The sequence below is a fragment of the Lathyrus oleraceus genome, chromosome 3 (assembly GCF_024323335.1).
Source record: "Lathyrus oleraceus cultivar Zhongwan6 chromosome 3, CAAS_Psat_ZW6_1.0, whole genome shotgun sequence".
NCBI lineage: Eukaryota > Viridiplantae > Streptophyta > Magnoliopsida > Fabales > Fabaceae > Lathyrus > Lathyrus oleraceus.
This window is the reverse complement of record NC_066581.1, coordinates 45,544,984-45,551,826: the sequence shown is the minus strand read 5'-3', so window position 1 is coordinate 45,551,826 and position 6,843 is coordinate 45,544,984. Positions and strand designations below refer to the sequence as shown.

General features: G+C 41.1%; 1 pseudogene; it reads right to left on the bottom strand.

The window, feature by feature from the left end:
* Positions 1 to 1,676: 1,676 nt before the first annotated feature.
* LOC127129569 (U-box domain-containing protein 33-like) lies at positions 1,677 to 3,201 on the bottom strand (annotated as a pseudogene).
* Positions 3,202 to 6,843: the final 3,642 nt, after the last annotated feature.

Below are 6,843 nucleotides of genomic sequence, written 5' to 3'. Positions count from 1 at the left end.
TCCGGTGGTGGTTTAGCTCTGCCGTGTAGAGCTTCGAGTGATGAAACTCTCACAGCAATGGGAATGAGCGTGTGCTAGGGGTTAGGAGTGATTGCAAGATTCTTTGTGGATTGAGGAAAAATCTTCTGAACCTCAATGATTGGCAATGAGTGCCTCTTATATAGCTTGATCCAAGAGGGCAATTTGGAGAATTGAGTCTAGGTGGTTAAATCTGATCCGTCCAGCTGGCATTTAAGTGAATGAGAAGGTGAGTTTTTACATCATGAATTAAGTCACGTGGGATTTAGAAAAATGAATAGCATGCTTCACTCCTTGACTTATTCACTGAAGTCCCAACTGTGGATATTTGCATTGAACCCAAACTAGTTTATATTCAATTACTGGATTGTTGCTTGAATGACCGCTGATTTGAATTGAACTGTTTTTTATTTATTTTTAGATATGTGCTAGTTGGCTTCTATCCTCGACTGTGAAGGTGGCTCAAGATCAAAAGATGCATTGTTCAAGCCATGGCCATTGTTCCAAAGTAGGCCAGGTACGCCATATGGTGTCCTGTCATGATTTAGGATTTGCAGCATTGAGTCTGCTTTCACCTGGCCCTTGACTTCACATGATTCCACTGGATCTCCATTGGTTGCAGGTAGCTTTGAAGTTGCAGTGGGGTTCTTGGTCTATATGACTTAGCTCAAGTTAAATGTTCCAACTCTGGTCACTATGCATTGATCTGGTATGTGTGGTTATGTATGCGTTGGACATTTTACCCTTTGTTTTGCTTGCTACCACACGATGCTTCTAACCTTGTTGTGCATTATTGATGAGGAATGGTGTTATGGATACGCATGTTTAGGATAGAATGAGCTTGCCATGGTGATGCTTGTTCTGAGTGAAGCCAATGGTGTTGTATAACCGTTGTTGTTGCTGCTGGTTTCATCCAAATTCAATGGGGCACGAACATCATCAATCACAGCCCGGGCTAAAAAAGTGAAAGCTCAATGGAAGCATCCAACATATCCAATGTTGTATCTCCTCTTTAAAATAATGAATTATACTCAGGTGCTCCAAGATCCTCTAGACTATGAATAAATTTAGGAATGTCATCAGAGAGACAATACTCATGAATTACAGTCGCAGCTTCCTTTACGTACTTCCTCACCCTCTCATCTTAAACTTGGAATTCCCCATTTTCACCATTGGTATGGTAAAGGAGGCATCAAGCCATCCTTCAGAGATTGCCTTGGGGACAAACGACTGAAACATGGCTTTAGTTGATGGAATATCAAGAGCGAGATCATCTAGGCTGGAACTAATCAGTCCTTCTTTTGCTGCTTTTCTAATAGCTTCAATAGTAGAGGTTCTGATGAAGGAATCTGTATTGCAAGTACCAGAGACTTTTTCACAACTCTGTGATGGAAGAATGCAACTCTCAACTCATGTATACACCTACAGGCTGCAACTGTCTCACCATTATTCGCATTCTGTAAGTAAATCAGCAATCTTTTTCTTCACTTCTTCAACAACAATGTGAGTGCTACCTTGTCTGCATGCTTCAACTGGAAGATAGAGGTCTAAGGACCTGTTGCGGCTGTAACCCTGTGACATTGTTTCCCAACCGTTAGTGTATAATTGATATATTGATTTGCTGACTTATTAATTGCTGATGTTGCAAGTTGCTGCAGCTAACTCAAGTATGCTGGTGGATGTTGGAGACTGCTAAGAATTTGAACCTCTCGATGAAACTCTGCTGGTCCTTGCACATTATGTTGATGGAACTTCTTTATAGCAACAATTCTACCCAACATTTCCCTCTTATATATAATACCAAATCCACCTTGCGCAATTTTAAAGCTCTTGGCAAAATTACATGTAGCATTTTCAATATCTGATAATGAAAACTCTGCTAACTCAGGCAGTTCTTCAGCGAATCCAATGACCCCGTTGTAATGTGCTGCTCCGATTTACCCACGACTTTTCCACCATTCCAGCCAGCGGAGGGCTTCCATTTTCTGTCTCCTAATCTGCTGTCTTTCCCGCCACAAGGTTGATATTGATGTTTGAATTAGCAAGAGCCCGTGTGCAGCTCCATATCGCCTATGGGTTGCTTCCTTAGCACGACTATTTAGTAGGGCCACATTTCTCATGGTCATTTGCAGCTCTCCGGAAATATTTTCACTCTCTTCTAAGAGCTTTTGTTGTTCTGTTACGGTAACTCTAAGTGCATCCTCAGCCTCCTTCCTGAGCTCCACCTCATGGGCATGGGCAGATTCAAACAATTTGACCTTCTAAATGGCTTCCATGGCTTCGATTTCCAACCTCCCGCGGTTTAATAGTTCTGCAAAGGACTCATCTGTTGCTGCCTCAACTTCTCTTTCGGTTTCAATGAGTTGACTGGTAATTCTTTCTTCCATGCCCTCTAAATATGCATCTTGATAAACCCCAACAGAATTTTGCGGAGAACAATAACTGCTACCACGAGACGATTTGGATGAATTCGTGGCTTCAGTTTCTATGATTTCACCCAGATTCAAGCTCCTAATTCTAGAACATACCGTAGTTCTAGCAGAATTTGGTTGAAGATATTCTGCATGGGGTAATTCGTTCTTACCATTTTGAGAAGATCTAAATCTCAAGCTTTCAGTTGCTGCGATTTCAGGTTGAGTGCCTGAAGACAAAGAACATGGTTTTTCAGAAGCCTCTCTTGTCCAAATATGTCTGCCTTTATAGATAAACCATATTTCACAAAACAGGGGAGCATGTTTGGAAGTGTAATTTGCTTTCCCGGAATTCCTTTTCACTTTCATGCAATTTTCCGATTCCGCTCCGATTGCAAGCTTTGTTTAACAACCAAATCAACAATTCCTTTCTGGACTTGGCTGGCTTCCGTTACAATAACGCTCGCCTTCACCTTAGATGCAAAGCAAATTCTAAAATACTTATCAGTTAATCTCATGGTTTGTTCTCTTTTCTCTCTTCTAAAGGCAGATACCACTTCAGGATTAGCTTGTAATTTTGTGCACTAATTCCTGGTATCATGACCATGGTTCTGTTATGATTTTGACTTATGGTTCAATGTTTTTGCTAGGTGTTGTGACAACTTGGTCAGCAAAGTGGCAAAGTACCTCAGCCTCTTACATTGCTTGATAACTGTGGATGCCAAGCCCTGTGTGAAGCTGTTGAACGACTTTGGTCTCCCTTGTAGGTCATGACTGCATACGGTAATGGTGGTTGATCAAAGCACACTACCAAATGACCAAACTTGAAGTTGAAGCATCGTGAACACATGGAAAGCTCAAAGGCCAAGAATGAAATATCAACCTCAAAAGTAGAATTAGGACTTGGATTCTAGGATGAGAAGGGTTTGAGTTGAATTTGGTCAAAGTTGACCAAAAAGTCAATTGTTGACTAAAAAGTCAACTATTGACCAAAAAGTCTACAATTGGTCAACACACCTTTCTTTGTATTTTTTCCATGTAATGAACCTTTTTTGATCATGTATGGCATTTCCTCATTTGAATGAACTTGGATTGGTATTTGAACTGAATGGCTTTTGAAATGAATTAGAAGTTATTTTATATGAATAAATGGATCTTGAACATGTATTGGAATAGAGTGAAATGGATATTATGACATTGACTGAACTAATCATGAGTGACACTTCAATGATAATCATGAAACAAAGGACTTAGAAAGGATCAAGATGTGCCATGAACTACAACGTATATAGACCAAACACTAGAATCAATGGTCATGAGCATGGTGAATAGAAACACAACCAAGAACTCAACATGAATGAACCAGGAGCAAGAAGCTGTTGAATGCAATTTAACCAAGCAAGGGGATCAAGCATCATGAATGATGATGTGCCAGTTGAAATTAGGGTTAGGGGGCCCCATAATAGGAGTTTGACCTGATTAGGGTTTATGGAGCCATGACCAAGTGAGGACCCCCTAAATCAGGTTTTTGCCCCCTCAAGAAGCCACCATTGTCACCAGATATAAGGATAATACCCAAGCATCTCCATGCTAGGTTTTGATTGGGGCCACCCCAAGTTTGCTGAGAAATCCTAGCTTCCACTAGCTGTAAGCATAAAGCTCTGAATTCAAGTCATTGCCATCTTGTGTTGGACCTTGCTTATGTAGATGAAATGCATGCTCATGATGGTATGTAAATGTTTAGGTTAGTGATCTATATGATCAATGTGAAGGGTGAGGCGGGTTTTGGGGTACGACAGCTGCCCCTATTTAATCTTCTCGGACCTGAGTGTATGAATAGCAATGGTGTCCAGACAATCGAGGTGGGAGGGGATTAAATACTAGAATATCGGAAAATTTGCCCATGCGGATCAATGTGAAGATAGGTCACAAGGAGGGTCTTCTTCACTGGGATATGTGAGATGAACAAGCTAGTCTTTATGCAGGGCAGCTGCTGGGAATCAGAATGTTATGTGGTAGTACATGGGTGGTTGGGTATGCATAGCAATATGCCATATGCTAATGCAGTATGATCGATTATTTTAGTCTTTCTTTAAGCCTTTTTCTTTTTCCATTTTCTGTTTTCATTTCTCTTTTTTCATTCTTTTCTTCTTTCTTTTCCTTACCTCCCCCATCATGTTTTGGCATGCAACATGTGATCGAGGTATTCCTGCAGGATTCCGTGACGGTAACAAAATTAGGTGTTTGCAAAAGGCAAGTACCGGTGGATAAAAGAATTGAAATAATATCTCTTGCAAAAGGCAAAGAGACATCTTACTGAAGGCAATCATCTCAACTAAGAAGTGCCATTTTCTCGCGACAGGTAGCAACGACTCCTTAGCAAGAGAAACAGAATCTTCAAATTCAGTTAAGAAGACAGGGATAGACAGATTTCTCTCACAAAAGGTGATGAGAACTTCTTAACAAAAGGTTAAGAAGTGAATGGGAATGATACGACCTTGCTGGGGAAATGGTTTTCTCGTACAACAGGTAGCAACGGCTCCTCTACACACACAAAAAAGGGTCTTCCAAACAAAAGGTTAAGAAGAAAGATGGTCGAATTCCTCACACGAAAGGTAGTGAGAACTCCTTAACAAAAGGTTAAGAAGAGAATGGGGTATGAGATTCTCGTACAAAAGGTAACGGGAACTCCTGGACACAAGGTCTACTGGGGATTCTCACACAAAAGGTAGTGAGAACTTCTTAACAAAAGGTTAAGAAGGCGCATGAAGATGGACATGATCCCTCATACAAAAGGTAATGCGAGCTTCTTAACAAAAGGTTAAGAAGAAAGGTGAAAGGATTTCTCATACAAAAGGTAATGAGAAACTTCTTAACAGAAGGTTAAGAAGAAAATTGGAAGGGATTTCTGATACAAAAGGTAATGAGAAACTTCTTAACAAAAGGTTAAGAAGGCGCATGAAGATGGACATGATCCCTCATGCAAAAGGTAATGAGAGCTCCTTAACAAAAGGTTAAGAAGAAAGGTGAAAGGATTTCTCATACAAAAGGTAGTGAGAAACTTCTTAACAAAGGGTTAAGAAGAAATCGAATAGGAAAATCTTCCCATACAAGAGATGGTAACGACTTCTTTGTAGGGGGATATTTCCAGGCCAAAATCAGGGATCACTTACAAAAGGTAAGCAAGTCCAAGAATGCCAATGCTCGAGCGAAAGGCCGAGGAGACTTACAAAAGGTAAGTAGCTGGGGATAACAATCTTTATGCAAAGGGCACAAAGGGGACTCACGAAAGGTAAGCTAGAAGCGGAAAACCTCCCATGCAAAAGGTAGGGAATACTTACGAAAGGTAAGTAAAGAACGAAAGGTCACAAATATTTGCACTAGGCAAAACAAAGAGCGAGACAAGACCGGCTAGGTAAAACCTAGACTAAAGGGGATCTGCCAGACGAATCTGGGCTTTGGCACACTCTGACAGGTGGGGAACTTTGCAAATAGGTATGAAAACCTCATATTGTCCCTCAGGCACAACGACGGGGATGAAGTTCTCAAACAATGGCTACCCAAACCCCGGGACTCACCAAACCTACATCAAGTGTTTAAACAAACAGGATGCAAAGATCTGACAAAGGTACCCTACTCGTGCGAAAGGCATCGAGGGGGAGACGTGATTTCGTGCACAAAGCAACGAAATAAACTCACGAAAGGTAAGTTGTCTCAATAATCTTCTCCAAGCGAAAGGCAAAGAGGACTGGCACGCAGATGAAAAGGACTTACAACAAGTGACTGATGAAAGACACCAAAGGGTACTTGCAAAAGGCAACACGAAGAAGAAATATCTCGGGAAAACCTGCGGGAAATACCAATCCAAGGATCGTTGATGATGTTCTCGTTGGGGAGGAAGAACGTATCACCGACTGATTTTTCTTTTCCCTTTTTATGCTTTCGAGAAAGACTTTTATGCAGTTATGCATGTTTGTTTTATATGGCGTAATGCTCCATCTTGATGGAATATGCTACGCCCTTTTGGGGATGCAATGTTATGTAATACATGATTATTTATGCAATGCTGATGCGTGGTCAGGCTTTTGGTTAGATTGGAAATGTATGGAGATTGAGAACATCGATTACTAGTAACCACTGGGTTTATCAACTAAGATCAGTGGTCTTTGTTGAAAGGTTAGGGGATGTGTTTAGCGTGACTCCCCGACATTCGCCTTGAACTTAGCAGTCTCTTATGCACCATGGATCTTGCTTTGAACAACCTCAAGAGTACAGAGAGGATGTTCCTTCTCTAGTTAGCCATGCCCCAGTATGTTGGGAATCTGCATGTATTGCCCCAATCACCAATTATGAAGCAACCTTGTCATGATAGCTATCTCGATCTAACCTGCCCCAATATCATGGAATTCTATAC